Source organism: Melospiza melodia, chromosome Z, assembly GCF_035770615.1.
Source record: "Melospiza melodia melodia isolate bMelMel2 chromosome Z, bMelMel2.pri, whole genome shotgun sequence".
Lineage (NCBI taxonomy): Eukaryota > Metazoa > Chordata > Aves > Passeriformes > Passerellidae > Melospiza > Melospiza melodia.
The window spans coordinates 78,999,551-79,014,809 of record NC_086226.1 but is presented as its reverse complement, the minus strand read 5'-3'; positions in this window follow the sequence as shown (position 1 = coordinate 79,014,809).

Sequence of the window (15,259 nt, the reverse complement as noted above, 5' to 3'; positions counted from 1 at the left end):
GATTTTGTGGTGGCAGGTTATCCAGCTTAAAACAGGAACACCCTAAAATCCTATGGGAGTTCCTCTGACTTTCAAAACACACATTTTTCCATCACCCATAGTGGAAAAAAATCTCCTTTGTGGCTCCTACTCCAAGATGTTTCCATCTGCACCTGCAGATGTGCAACTGCAGAAAGACAATTCCTGTTTAAAGTCCTTGGGGATCCTTGGCTCTGCAAGAAGTTGGCTTTCCTGTTATTTTAATGTTGTCTACATAAAAGTGGTGTATTTTTTTTTTTTTTGGTTTTTTTTCACTACTCAGCATGCTAAGTCCCATATCCTGTTTCCCAGGGCTGATTCTGGAAGGGCTGGGGGCTTTGAAGTGTTTACTGCTGCCTGGATTAGGATGCTGTGAACAAAAACACCCAAAACCTCGTGTTCTTTACCAAAATTTCCCCCCGTGGAACAAACCCACGGAGTTTTTTCACACCAGGGATTCCACAGCATGCTTTGGGTGATGCATGAGTGGTGGTCTTGCACCTGAAAAGCCCTGAGAGTGCACAATGACACACAATTCATCCACAGGGGGTGCCTGCACAGAGTGTTTTTTGCACTTATTAAGTGTAAAGACATTATTTAGGGCCACATACCATGGCAGTTGGAACCTGCCACCACTTGCCAAGGTGTAATTGATCTGCAGGTGACAGATTGTTCCACTCTGGCACAGCACACAGGGGGAAAACAATTTGGAGTTACTTATTCACCCCACCTGTGATTCCCCCTCTTGCCTTTGACGCAGCAATAAATTAATTTCTCACAATTTCTTGTAAAGGAAGGAAAAAAACCCAACTCAAACCACAACCCAAAAAACACCCACCCAAAGAAAGCCATCCAAATCCCTACATGCCCCCTGTGGCACTAAATTCTCATTTTGTCCTGATTTTCCTAGCTGTGTGTGTCTAATGATAGGGTAGCATAGCGTAGGGGAAAAGGGGAGTAGCTTTCAACTTGTACTATAACCCATTGAAAATCCAGAATTCAGTGTCAGAAATCCAGAAATCCACCCCAAAAGCTGTGGAAATGTCTGGTTGATTAGACAGTGCTGCAACAGGTAAAACACCAGAGAGAATAGCTCAGCTCTGGAGGGCTTTGCACTGCAACCACCAAGAAATGCAACTTAGAGTGTTGAGAGTGTTTTGACATCACTATATTCTACAACTTGGTGTAGAGATGGAGCTGTAAAAATGCCAGCAAACTCATTTTCTGGGGTAGGTAAGTACTTTGCAGGCTACAATTGCCCCCATCCAGAAGGAAGACTTTTGCAAACTGGATAAATGCTGACCTGAAAATAAAAATATAGTCCAAACAGTAAAAGAAATAAGTGTCTAAGGTTATCCCACGTGTGCACATGAATACATGCTTAATTTGCAAATATAGCTGTAATGACTGCATGTGCAAATGAAACCACAGCTTGAACAAATTACACAATGTCTTGCTACAGGCACCTAAAAGAAAACTCATCAGGGTATCACTAATTGGTCCATGTAACACACACACAAAATGCAAATGGAGTCCCGAAAACCTGCAACAAGAGCATAGCAGACCTTTTAGCCAGAGTACTCAATGGCCACTTTTTATTTCTGGGCTTTATTTTCAAGAATTTGGGACTTCCTCAGAGACAGATAGGTAAGCAATGCAGTGCTTTGGAGAGAAGTGTTTAACCTAAGACATTACCATTGGTGGAAAACAAAATATAATGTTTAAAATACCAGTCTTTTTAAGAACTGTGCTGCTTCTTTTAGCCAGAGCATAAAATTATCTGCCTGCAGGATGTGCAGAATTGCAGTGGAACATGTTCCATGGAAAACAGGACATTATTTTTTTAAGATCTCAGAATTTTGGGGGTTTATATCAGTATGATTTAGTCTCAGAGAAAAAATTAAGGTTTTTCGAGGACTGTGGTTGTACCATCCTACGAAAATTTGGAATGCTGTGACTTGGAGAGCTATCACTGAAATATTATTCTTGGTAACAGTAAAAATACATTTAGAACCTTATTTTAGTAACTCTGTTAGAGAACCTAGACGTGGAAGCATAATTTTTCATAGGATTCTCTTTCTTTTTGCCACATGGCCATTCACTGGTATCTCTTTTACAGCAGATTTTGCTGCTCTGAACAGGATGGGTTTCAGAGAGATTTACTTGGAGAACAAACAACTTCCTCATGGGAATCCTGATGGCACAATGTGGCCCCTAGGGGTTATTTTAGCTTGCTTCTGAGGTAGGTGAGCTACACCTGGAGGTTTGAGTTCATGGTTTCAAATTCAAATTTCTCTAATTGCTTTGTAGGCTCCGCAGTGCTTGGAATTGAGATCTTAGGAGCTCAGTTATTGGTGTGCTTGGCTAACCCACCTCCCTGTTTTGGTGTGATCCACCATGCAGGTGACAATAACCCTAAAAAACCACCGAGGGCCCCCTCAGAACCACATCTGATGATCTTTTCACAGCCCCAAGCCCTCAATATGAATCACAGCAGCACAGCCTGGCTCTGCCCAGCCCATCTCAGACCCACCTTGCTCTGCTTCCATCTCACAGGAATCCGCTGTGCTTGTTTTGCTTGTTTTGGGAATCCAGGCCTTTGTTTTAGGTGGGATCCTGCCATTTAGCTGTGCAAAAAAAAAAAAAAAAAAAAAAAAAAAAAGTCATTAAAATTTTATTCAGGCCAGTCTGAAGCTTTTCCAAGCAGTTTCTTCTGCCCAAAAAAAATACAGAGGCAGCTTTCTGGTGGAGAGTGAAGACAAAAGGCAATGGCATTCCTGAAGCCCATCTGGGAGTTTGTGGAAAAGTTTTTACAGGCTAAACTGTTCTTGCACAGCTCTGCTTAGGCATTAGACATTTCCCTTGTTTTTCTTTCCTTATTGTACATTATTGAGGATATTTACATGAAGACAGAGCCTTTGTTTAAGCATTCATCTTTCTTTTTTAACTTATTAAGGGTCTGAAATCCTAATCCTCTGCTTGTGACATCCCAGCAGGACTGCTGTGGAAATTATTACACCGCCAAGGCTCAGAGGACTGCGACACCAGGTAGAGAATAAACAGGAGAGGCGGATGAACTGTTAGGAAATAAGGACCCCTTTTTTATCTAAATATTTTCGTTAGTAAAGAACAAGGGAAGGGAAGGGAAGGGAAGGGAAGGGAAGGGAAGGGAAGGGAAGGGAAGGGAAGGGAAGGGAAGGGAAGGGAAGGGAAGGGAAGGGAAGGGAAGGGAAGGGAAGGGAAGGGAAGGGAAGGGAAGGGAAGGGAAGGGAAGGGAAGGGAAGGGAAGGGAAGGGAAGGGAAGGGAAGGGAAGGGAAGGGAAGGGAAGGGAAGGGAAGGGAAGGGAAGGGAAGGGAAGGGAAGGGAAGGGAAATACATGATATGTTTCTGAGGCCCAGCTACTCTTTTAACCAGGAGTTCAGGAGGATAAAGTGCGAAAGGGCCCTGTCACTCATAAGAGAATGGCTTTATTATATTGTACAACGTTTTTTTTTTTAATCTAAACCCTTGGCTCCTGTGATTTATTTACATACCTTGATATTTTTTTTTCTTTGAGGTCCTCAGTGTCAGGAACGGTCACAGACAAGATTTGCTGTGCTTGAGTTGCCAGGTGACCTCCAGAAGCCTCTGTCAAGGACAAAGGTATTGTCAGATGCCTTCAGAAACAGAGCTCTCAACGCCAAAGTTTTAACAAAAATCACAGTCTTTACATTTCTGCAACAGCCTTCATGTTCAATGCTTCTCTTTCCTAACTGTGAACATGCAGCAGGTGAAAATTCGCATTTTTATCTGGCATTTAGCCCCAGAGAATGAGGGCTTTAGTGAAAACACTGGATGTAAAGTGTAAATGGAGAGGTTTTAATTCCTCAAAAGCTGTATGACAGTGGCTGTACCAGGCTCCCACTGCATATTCATCCTTTTGATAGAAAAGTCACCAAAAAGGAAAACTGTCTGGGCTGACAGCCATCAAGAGTGGTGTGGAACGAGGATATGCAATGACAAAACGCAGAAAATATCATTTAATGTACTTAAAGGCCTGATTGGGAATGGCAGAAAGCTCCAAACCAAATTCCCAACCCCAAATCAAGCAGAGAGGCAGAAAGAAGGAACAGAGAAAAGAAGCACATAGACTATACTTTTATTTTAAAAGCAAGGAAGGAAAAAGGAAGACTGTAAGGTAAATGACACAAGAGATTGTAAAACATTTTTGCTAGTGCTGTCCAAAGAGTGTGAAAGAGGAAAAGGATGGTGAGAGGGACATATGTCCAAGGTGTAGATTCCATGGCCAGGCATCAAACATCATTAATCATGCAGTGGATGCAGCTGGGGAGGAGTGCATGGCAGATTTCACAGCGAGGGAGAGCAGCTGCCCTGCAAGAGATATCTCCACAGTAAGAGATCTCTATCACTGTCTGTGGTCCAGACAGAGCAGTAAAGAAATTTGATGGTTTACTCACCATTGCTCATGAAGCAAAGGTTGGAAATTCAGATAAAAATCAGTTCCACACCAGAGTCTGGGATAGGGAGAAAACTTTCTAGAAGAAAATACAAAGAAAAAAAAAAAAAAACCACCAAAAAAACAACAAAACCAAATGTTCCAAATATAAGCCTTGCTTTAATTTCTTGCCATGCTGGGGTACATTCCAATGGAATCCCTGCTCTGTACCTTGGAAATTGACCATATCATGTTCATCAGATCGTTCAGCAGTGATGAAACTCTAAAATGCTGAGGAAGGCAATAATGTTCCAAACACAAATGCCCAGATGTAATCTAGATCTGCACTGGTGACTGAGCGTCCCCCTCTCTGCCTCTCTCCATCCTCTCAGGCGTGAGTGAGTGTGGGGACACAACTGTGAGGTTTGCTTGAGTCAGCTCCATTTGTGACTCACAAATCAACGATCTGATGGGGAAAGCCGAGCGCAGCAGAACTCACCTGCAGGACTGAGCAATCTGAATCAGCCAGAGCTGCCAGGCCAGGGCTGCGGCCTGCCAGGAGCTCTCTGCAGGCCCTGTCAGGTCTGGGTGCCGCAGGGCCTGAGGGCCACAGGGCCAGGCCGCGCTCAGCTCTGTGCCACAGCAAAGGAGACAGAATCCCTTCCCTCAGCCACAGAATGGCTGGTCAATAGCTATTCTAACTCAGAACCCAAATGGCCCCCACTCCTCGTGAAAGCCCCCAAAGCGGGGGATTTAAGGAGCGTAACTCAAAACCTTATGTCCCTTCCCCAATATGAGGTGTGAGAAGTGCAGAGACCACGTGTGGGTGTTCCAGCCAGGCACGCTTGTGTGCACAGATTAAAGATTTAACATTAGTGTGGTGTCATGGCTATGTCCTAGTCACAGGAGCATGGGATACGTCTTGTAAGCATTCCCTGCTGGTGTTCTGCCTTAAAAAGTCTCCAAACAAAGCCCCCAAACCAGGCTTGGGGTTGCTGTCTGCATTATTTCTCTTTAACCTGTCTCAGAAAGGCTTGGTTCATGAATGAAAAGTGTGTTAGTTTCCTCTCCAGTGCCCTTCACCTGCCCCTGTGTGACACTTGGGAGGACAGGTAAGGATATCTCTTCTCAAACAGGCTAATCTATGAAACAGAGATTGGAATGTTCTCTCAAAGGTGTGGGACTAACATTTACACTGATGGCTGGAGGATGCACAGGATTTGTGAGACCAAATGGACGAAAATGAAGAAACTTTCACACATTCTCCCCAAACTGCCTTTGTTTAGCAGTGCTGATGGAAATAATATCTGTGAGATGATTAGGTGAGAGCAGGACAGGGTGACCCTCTCTGCTTCCCCATTTCTCTACAGTGAAAATCTCCAGTTTGGGCTGGAAAACTCCAAAGCAGGCTTTTCCAGTGTTCCACACAGCATTTTTACCTCAGAGGCTGAACTTTCCCACATCTCTCCCTAGAGACAACTTGAGTTTCATCTGTGAATCCTCACTTTGGATTTTCCTCTTGGGGAAAAGGTTCTGGTGGTCTCAAGGTTAGGAAGCCCAGCCAGGGAGAAGATCAAGATGATTATGTAAGGTGAAACTCAGGCACTTGCCAGGAGCTTCCCTCTGTGACCTTCTGCAGTTTGATACTGGAATGTTTTCACAGGCAGCAGAATTTTTCAAAAAAACAAATCAGAAATCCTTTTTCCATGGAGAAACTGGAAAATTCGTGGAAGATTTTTCATCCAGTCATAATAGGAAAGAACATTACTGGTGAAAAGCACACAGTACGTGCAAATATCAGCCCAATTAAATGAGAATGTCACTTTTCAAAGACACAACAGAGGTGAAGCTGCAGTGCTAAAGACAAGGGTGCTATTCTCTGGTTTTGGCTAGGAAAATCCAAGAGTGTTATTTTAACTAGAAACATAGCACAGGAGGTTCAGTCTCAGCAAGGGTTTAGGAAGAGAGGGGAGAACATAAGGTATTTACCCAGAATGTGTGTTCTGAATGTCAGGAATGGTTAAAATTATTTTCGTGGATATCCACGGATGAAGCCTTAAACCCCATCACTTCTTAGATGCACTTAGATGCGGGGAAAGAATATTGTAATTAGTAATAAAATAATAAATAGTAAATGGTAAATAAATAATAAATAAATAGTAAATAGTAATCAAATAATGTAATGTTCAGTAGGGTGGAGAATCATCCTAGTAACTGATTTCAGTCTTTTAAGGGTTTTCTCTCTCCCAATGAAAACCTTTGATTTTAGTATAACATTCTGATCACTAGCAGACTTCTTCATCTATTCCTGCATCTTTAACAATAAAAACCTAATCTCTTTCTCCCCAGAGCTCAGATGTTTGGTCATTTCTCCAGAACCAAGGAATAAATTATGGGGATGTTGGTTCAGTTGTCCTCCCACTGCTGTTCCAAACCACAACAAACAAAAGGCCTGTGAATTCTGGTGTAAAGTTACACCAAGAGTGTTCAGCCGTGAATTACTCTTGCACTGCACTAGTGGAAGACTTTAACCAGACCAAGCTTGTTCCGATAAAGCAGTGCTGACTGGGGAACAAAGCAGCAATGAAGGAAGGCAAGCAGATTTTAATTTTTTTAAATTTTTTTTTTCATTTATTTATAGCATGTGCTATTTGATTTAATTCTGCACCTGGCACAGAAGAAAGAAAGAAGAAAATAACACACTACAGGAGTAAAGCAATACTGTGTAATAAACAGACAAACAAATTGATCAAAATCATCTGTAACTTCTGTTAATAAACCCCTGCAAACTATTGCTTAATGCCAGATTATTTTGAAGCTAAATGAAAGACTGTTCACAGCTGCATATACTTCATCTCATAAATGCAGATTAAAGCAAATTTGAAAGCGTTGTTATGAATTATGCATTATTTTTAAAGAATAAAGTGAATAACATAGTCAGCCTGTAGAAACCTGGAATAGGGAAATTTTCAATTGGTAACACCCCTCTCTAAAATAAATTACCGTGGTGCTGTAAGCATTGTATCTTGCTATTCCCATTCATACTTAGTAAATATTTGCCATCCATGAAACTCAAAAATTATTCATCTTCACTGTAGACAAAGTTCTTTTCCTGCTTAGAATAAGCCAGGTTGTATTTAAATAAAAGACAATTGTATGAGGCCTTGCATATATGTGTCTTTAATTTTAAAATATACATTATCTATATTATTTAAATAGAAAATGCAGTATAATAATTGCACACTTGTGTGGTTGTGTGCTTTCCAGAGAACCACGGAGTGGTTTGGGCTGGGAAAAACCTCTGGATTCATGGAGTGCAGCCACCAACCCAGCACTGCCACATCCACACCAAAATACATCCCCAGGTGCCACATCTGCACTTTTTGGAGCCCTCCCAGGACTGGTGACTCAAACACTGCCCTGGGCAGCCTGTTCCCATTCTCAATGAATATATATTTATGTATTTTCAGTGAATATATGTTTATATATATACATGCTTGTGTGTTTAGGTACGCTTACTCCTGCGTGTTTACATGAAACATGTCTATAATCCATACAGTGCCTGGCAAACTTGGGATAAGATTTAGCCCTTGAGAGGATCTCCTGCCATCTCATTCACACAATAAAGCAGTGAAGCTGACATGAACAATCATTCTTGGTGTAAAATCCTGCTCAGAAATAGTTTCCACTACTTTAAAGATGCAAATCTGCAGACCTGCAGTGTAGGGAAGGGAGCAGAGATCTCTGTGGCCAGACACCTGAAAAAGCAACAATTACACAGCTTTTGCTTCAAACAAGGTACTCCTTTCCTCTTACAGCCATTACTTTTTGAAAAAAATACCTCTTGAGGCAACTTCACTAAGATTCTGCAACAACATCCAACATACCGTACGCTGCTGTGATTTAGGGGACAAAGGAAAAAAAAAATCCAATTTGTCTCTGATGTCATTGTGTGTTAGTGGTGATGTCCTCAGACCTTTCCTGTGAACTCTGGAATTGATGTTCATTGCGTAACTCCTCAGAGAATACAATAATTGCATACTTTTGTTCAATTATTGTCTGTAACTCGCACATCCAACATGCCAAGAAGAGAGGTTCACTGTCTGTACACCTGAAAGGGCCAAGTCCTGGAGCAGGGCCCAGAAAGAAAAGACACTTTTTCTAGACCTCTGTGAAGGACATGTAATCTTATCACCCCTTCCTTTCCAAGATAAAGGGGTTTTCATGTACACAGAGGTGGTGCTGGGTGGTGTGACACAGCCCAGCCTGCGTGGCGCAGCATCTGCAGCTCTCAGGGCCAAATTTGATGAGTTTTGGGAGGATAAAATGTCATAAATTCGGGGGGGGGGGGGGAGTTGGTGGAGGTTGGAGTCCAGCAGGGTGTGTCAATGTGAACAAATGAAACATGAACAGTGTTTGAAAAAGTGGAAAATAAATTGTTGAGTACTTTGGGGTTTAATTTTTTCAGATCTCTCTGCTTCTTTGTCCACCCTTGTATTTATTTTTTTTTTAATTTATTTAATTTTTTACCCTTTTAACATGCCAATGTTTCAATGCATACTTATTCTGGGGAATAATGAATAAAGAATTTAGGATATGACTCTTCAAAATAAATCTTTTCATTCAAAAGATATTCAAAATACAAAAAAATCAGAATCAGAAATCACTTGTTAATAGCTACCACATCGGAGAATGTTCTTCTCATGTATACAAAGAAAAAGCTTTCCTTAAATTTTTAAAGTTTCATTTTAAGTACTAAACTTTGGGGGGGTATTTTCAGCCTTCACTTCCTTTCTAAAAGAAACCACATGTTATTTAATGACCTCAGTAATAAATTAAATTAATACATTAATTTATTAATAAATTAATAAATTAATCAGTGGACATTAGCCCTTCATCCTCAACAACTCAGAAGGTAAAAAAATTCTACAGTCAAGATCATCTTTTGTAATTGATCTCTCCTTGAACTTTCATGCAACCAATATGAGAATTTGCCTGTGATACCCGAATTAATTTTAGCTATTTAGACCAGTGCAGATCTTTTCCTGATGTTGTTATCCTGAAAACTCTAGAGAAACATTTATTAAAAAAATGCAATGTAGTGATTTGAAACTTTGCGTTAAAAAAAAGAAAAATAATAGTAATAGTAACAATAATATTATCACCCTTTTCAATGGCATCATTTTAGCAACATCTGCAGTGCTGTTTGGACACTTTCAACCATCATAGGGGAGAATATAATCCCTGGCTGCATTTGTGTTTATTTTCTGTCATCTGCTGCCTTCTGACTTTTTAAAATTCACTTATAAAAAGCAGTTCCCAGGAGTGCTTGGACAAACAGTCATTAATTTCTTCTGCTTTGTGAACTTTTTACCCTTAAGTATTTTTGCTTGATAAGACTGTTATTTTTCCTCAAGTTCGGTCCTGAGCAGGATACCTGAAGGATCTTCAGTACCCACAAGTTCACTCAGGAAAGCCAGGCAAGGGGAATTTCTGAGAACTTGCCAACTCTCCATTTTGAGAGCAACAAAAATTATTTCTTTACCACATTCAGGTTACTTTTAAGCCTTGCCTGGCCTGGTTCAAGGCCATGGCTTGGAGAAACCAAAGTCTGGTGGAAGGCCTTGGACAAGATGGGATTTTCAGGTCCTTTCCCACCCAAACCATTCCATGTCTCTGTGATTTTTGACCAACTAACTAAATACAGAATTCCACACAGAATTCAAAAACATTCAGAAAAATGTCTTTCTTGATAAAACGTTTTTCCTGTTGATGCAAAGGCTGTCCCCATATCACCTACCCACCCCAGACTCCTCCCCGTTCCAGAAATTTCCTGCTGGCTGCCTCTAGGGACAAGGTGTTCACTGCTCAGGTTTGGAGAACTTCTAAAGGTCAAGGCAGCCCTTCCTAAAGAAATGCAGCCCAGGACTCCTGGAGCAAATGTTCATGAAACAGCTATTTAAGCCCTTTGCTCAATGTCAGGAGGAAGTTTGCTTTTTCTTTTCCTTTCTCAGAGGTTGTGACAGTGTTCACAGGGGTCTGAGGATGAGGGAGAGACGAGGATCTGACTCCATGTTTCAGAAGGCTTGATTTATTATTTTAGGATATATATTACATTAAAACTTTACTAAAAGAATAGAGGAGAGGGTTTCATCAGAAGGCTAGCTAAGAACAGAAAAAGAAAGAATGATAACAAAAGCTTGTGGCTCAGACTCTCTCTCCAAGCCAACTGACTGTGATTGGCCATTAATTAGAAACAACCACATGAGCCCAATCACAGATGCACCTGTTGCATTCCACAGCAGCAGATAACCATTGTTTGCATTTTGTTCCTGAGGCCTCTCAGCTTCTCAGGAGGAAAAACCCCAAGGAAAGGATTTTTCAGAAAACATGTCTGTGACAAGAGGTGAATGTTTTCTGTCAAAAATGAACTTGCTACCTTCTTCCCCAAATGTTCCTAAAGTAAAGGAACCAAAGTCCCTGGTTTAGGAAACTGCCAGTGCTGAAGAAAACACAGAAGCATCTGTTTAAATGCCACTAAAATATGTGGAAAATAGAGACATGTCTTGCTAAGTCACACCCACAGTGATTTTCAACACTGCCATGCCCCTTTCCCAGGGCTCTTCTTTGTTCAAAAACTAATTAATATATGCCAGGCCAAAATGCCCCCAGGGCCTCTTTGCCTCAGGCCTGCTCAAATCCCTCCATCTTTCCTCTTCTCACCTCTTTGCTTATCTCTCTCTTGAATTTGGGTTGGGTGAGGTATCATCAGTCTTTGTCAGAAGGAAAATACATTTAATCCTTTCCAAAGTCTCGAAATTGGTTCAGCTAATCAGGGTCAGATTTTTCTGGCTCAAAATAAATCCTGATTGCCAGATATGAACAGAAGATTTATAATATCGGTAATATGACCACTGTCTTTTAGTGTTTGCATTTCACAGCTCCATTTAAGCTGTTCCTGAATCCTGCAGTGAGTCCGGGACTTTGGATATAGGATTTCTGAGCCCATATTTTTCAATTACCATCTTCAAATACAAGTTCAAACTGACACTGCTTATTCAAGTGACGCTGTGATTCTTTTTAGCCCATTTCTCTACCAAAACAAGGTTATGTTGAGACCTCTTTAGTTAGATGCCTGTTTCATTAAAAAAAAAAAAAAAAAAAAAACAACATGAAATTCAGAATTATTTGTCTATTTTACTGCTGAGATATTGAGATTTAGACAGACAGTTCCCTAAATTTACTTAGATCATCATTTCTCTCAAAATCTCCTTCTTTATTTTATTATAAAAACCTTTCTCCCCTTTTTTTTTATGGAATAAAAAAAAAAAAAATTGTCCTGTCTGTATTTGGCAATCTTATAGGGTTCTAAGAATAATTGTTCTTGGCATTTATCAGGCACCAAAGGTAAAAATACATAATTCTATCAGCTTTTACATTATTATCTGTTATGGTTACCACAGGCCAAGAACCACATTGTTGTGGTTCAACTTCACCTACTTCAGTTACAACCTCATTTACCTCAAAAGCACTACACCTGTCTGTCTATTCTTTCTTCAACAAAGCAAGTGGGAAGATAGCCAGACACCTAAATTACATCAAAATCTATACAGTTCTTCCATTAAAAAAAAAAAAAATCAATTTTCACATGTGACTTCTAGATCTAAAATGTCCGAACAGGGAAAAAATTGTGATTACTTACTTAGGTGGCAGACAGAACTGAGGATTTTCATCAATTCTTTCTTGTGCCAATTCTACAAGGACATTATCTAATTTCTCCTTTCTTCCCAACAGAATTACCTTGGAATAATTTGTGAAATTCAATAAATTATAGAGCTAATAAAATCATGCTGCTTTCTTCTTCTTCAGTGAAAGAGAACAGTTTCAGATGTTGGTGTGATCTACCTATTACACTGATTGGAATATTTTCAAGATTGGAATTGAATTTAAAAAAGAATAGCAGATCTTTTGAAATGAAAGCCAGCCTGAAGAGGGCTCAATCCAAAAGGCAGAGCATTAATTTAAAGCTCAAAGAAGAGAAAGGTAACCTATTATTTTTTGATAAAATGGGAACAGACATAAAAAAATTTCTTTCCCGCTTCACATGAAGATAGAAAACCCTGAAAAATCTTAACAAGCTTCTGTCCTTGTCAAGTTTTTAACTCAGATCTCAGATTTTTGAGCATCTGTCAACTGAAACTCCAAATCCTGCCCTGCCTACTCAAATTATGGACTTGAGACTTACATGAAGCAGCCACACTCTGCTTCATTTTCAGCATCAAGAAAATAGAGGTAGCAAAAGATGTTCATAACAATTTTGTACTTCTGAATAGGAGTGACTTAAACCCCACTTTACTTCATCAGACTCTATAGTAATAGGCACTTGGATGCTATCTGAATTTTTGAAACTTTATTTCAGTAGTAAATACGAAGTGGGTTGGGGTTGTTTGCTTTTGGGGTTTTTTTTTGTTTGCTTTTTATTTTTTGGGGTGGGGTTTTTTTGGTTTTGTGGTTTTTTCTTTTGTTTTGTTTCTTTTTTTTCCTTTTGTTTCTGTTTTTTTTTGTGGGGGTTTTGGTGGATTTCTTTTTGTAGTTGCATGTTTGGTTGTTTTGTTTTGTTTTTTGGGGTTTTTTTCCCCCAAAGAAAATAATATTTTGGAGAGAGGAGACTTGTGCCTTCTATCTTCAACATTTGCTGTCTTTCCAGATGCAGGAATCAGCTTCTCCCTCCTCCTCATCCCAATATCTGATGGAAACTGAGACCCAAACTGGATCCCAGTTTCCTGCACTGCTGTCTAGCTCCTCGATGGACAAGAATTGCAGCTTAATTCTGGAGCAATTGGCTTGGCAGGATTTCAAATGCCTTCCCTGGTCCCCTTCCCCTGGTCCCTAACCTCTGGTCTGCAGGAAGGTTATCACAGCTGGGGCAGATGGGGATTTGTGCAGCCCACGCTTTTCCTCTGGGAGAGCTCCTAAAAAACTGGAGAAACAAGAATGAGAAATTCAGTTTCTATTAAAAAAAAAAGAAAAAAAAAAAAAAGACAAGAAAGGGGAAAAAACCAAACAAAAAACCCCCTAAAAAACCAAAAACCCAGGGCTGTAACATTTCTTCTGCTCCAAGGGAATCTGAGGAATAGCAAGCTCTAGAATCTTATATGTCATGCACCCTCACCTGTTCTTTCTCCTATTTCAACAGCTGTTTGCAGTCATTGTAAGAGCATAATTATCACTTCAGGGATTTTGAGCCTGTGTGAAGAATTTCTGCCTTACAACAGGTATAAGACAAGCAGGATTGCCTCAGCAAAAAGAAATCTGAGAGAGGGCAAAAAAAACCCCACAGCACCATCCAGCATTCCAGTTCAGGGGCTGAGGGAATTCTGCTTGTCCAAATTATTAATCTTTAAAAGTACCTCAGGACTCTGAGCTGAGCAGTCAGTCCTCCCTTCTGCCTGAGCTTTCTGTCCAGGTAAATATCTGCACAATATTGTAAATAATTAAGAGATGAGATTTTTATCCCTGAACCAATTAACACTCAACCCAAGAGGAAGCCGTTTATAACACCATCCAACTCTGTGGAATTCCCAAGGGAAAAATCAGAAAAAATGGAAAGGGGAAAGGGGAAAGGGGAAAGGGGAAAGGGGAAAGGGGAAAGGGGAAAGGAAAGGAAAGGAAAGGAAAGGAAAGGAAAGGAAAGGAAAGGAAAGGAAAGGAAAGGAAAGGAAAGGAAAGGAAAGGAAAGGAAAGGAAAGGAAAGGAAAGGAAAGGAAAGGAAAGGAAAGGAAAGGAAAGGAAAGGAAAGGAAAGGAAAGGAAAGGAAAGGAAAGGAAACAAACACCCCCTTCAAACCCACAAATACCAAAAACCAACCAACAAACCCTCCTAATAAAGCAAAGAACAAAAATCCCAAACCAAAACCAAAACCTTGACTAAGCATCTTCAAGTATATAATGACGCTTCTGGGCTTTATTTTGACTATATATCAAAATAAAGTCTGTGTTTTAGACGGAAAACCCTTCATAACCAGTCATGGAATGATAGTTAAACAGAATAGGTAGGGGACATACAAATATTCTAAAATTCAAGGCCTGGCTCAGTGTGGCTTAAGGACAATTCATGGACACAGGAAAGAACTCGAGTCAAGACTGCAGTTTCAAACCTGCGGAAAGCCTTGTGTGCTCAGAAGTTTGTTGTATTTTCCTAAATGTATTGAAGGGCTGGCCTAATGGAATACACTACCTCACAAAGTTTGCTCTGCCTCATATTCTTGCAGCGTCAGGGCCTCTATAGTTGTACTACTAAATAAATGTTATTTGAACCAATTGTTCTACTTATGCTCAAGGGAGAGCTCCATCTTTCCTCTCAAAAGAAGTGGAAAGAGGTTTGTGCAAACTGACAGTGCAAACACATGTCTGTTTGAGAGTAATCAGCAAATTCTTCTGCCTTGAATTCTTCTTTTTTCTCTCCAAATATTTTCTGTGGCTGCAGTGAAGGGACATGGCAAATCCTCAGTGGGGAACTCCTGAAATTCTGCTGTTCTTTCTAAGCAGAACATCAGTGCTGAGATGAGGGAGAAAAGTGCTTTGGATTGCTGATGCTGTTGTCAGATTTGCCAGTGCGCCAAGATGTAGGTACAGACAAATATGAAAAAAAATACCAGCCTACCCAATGTGGCTAATGAATTACTGATGCTGCAGCAGTACTGCAGGAAAAGCACTATGAATGTAGATTCTCCATGATGAAGCCTCTACAGTTTCTACATTATTTAACTAAGAGCGAGCTGGGTGGAGGGCAGAACAGCTGCCTGG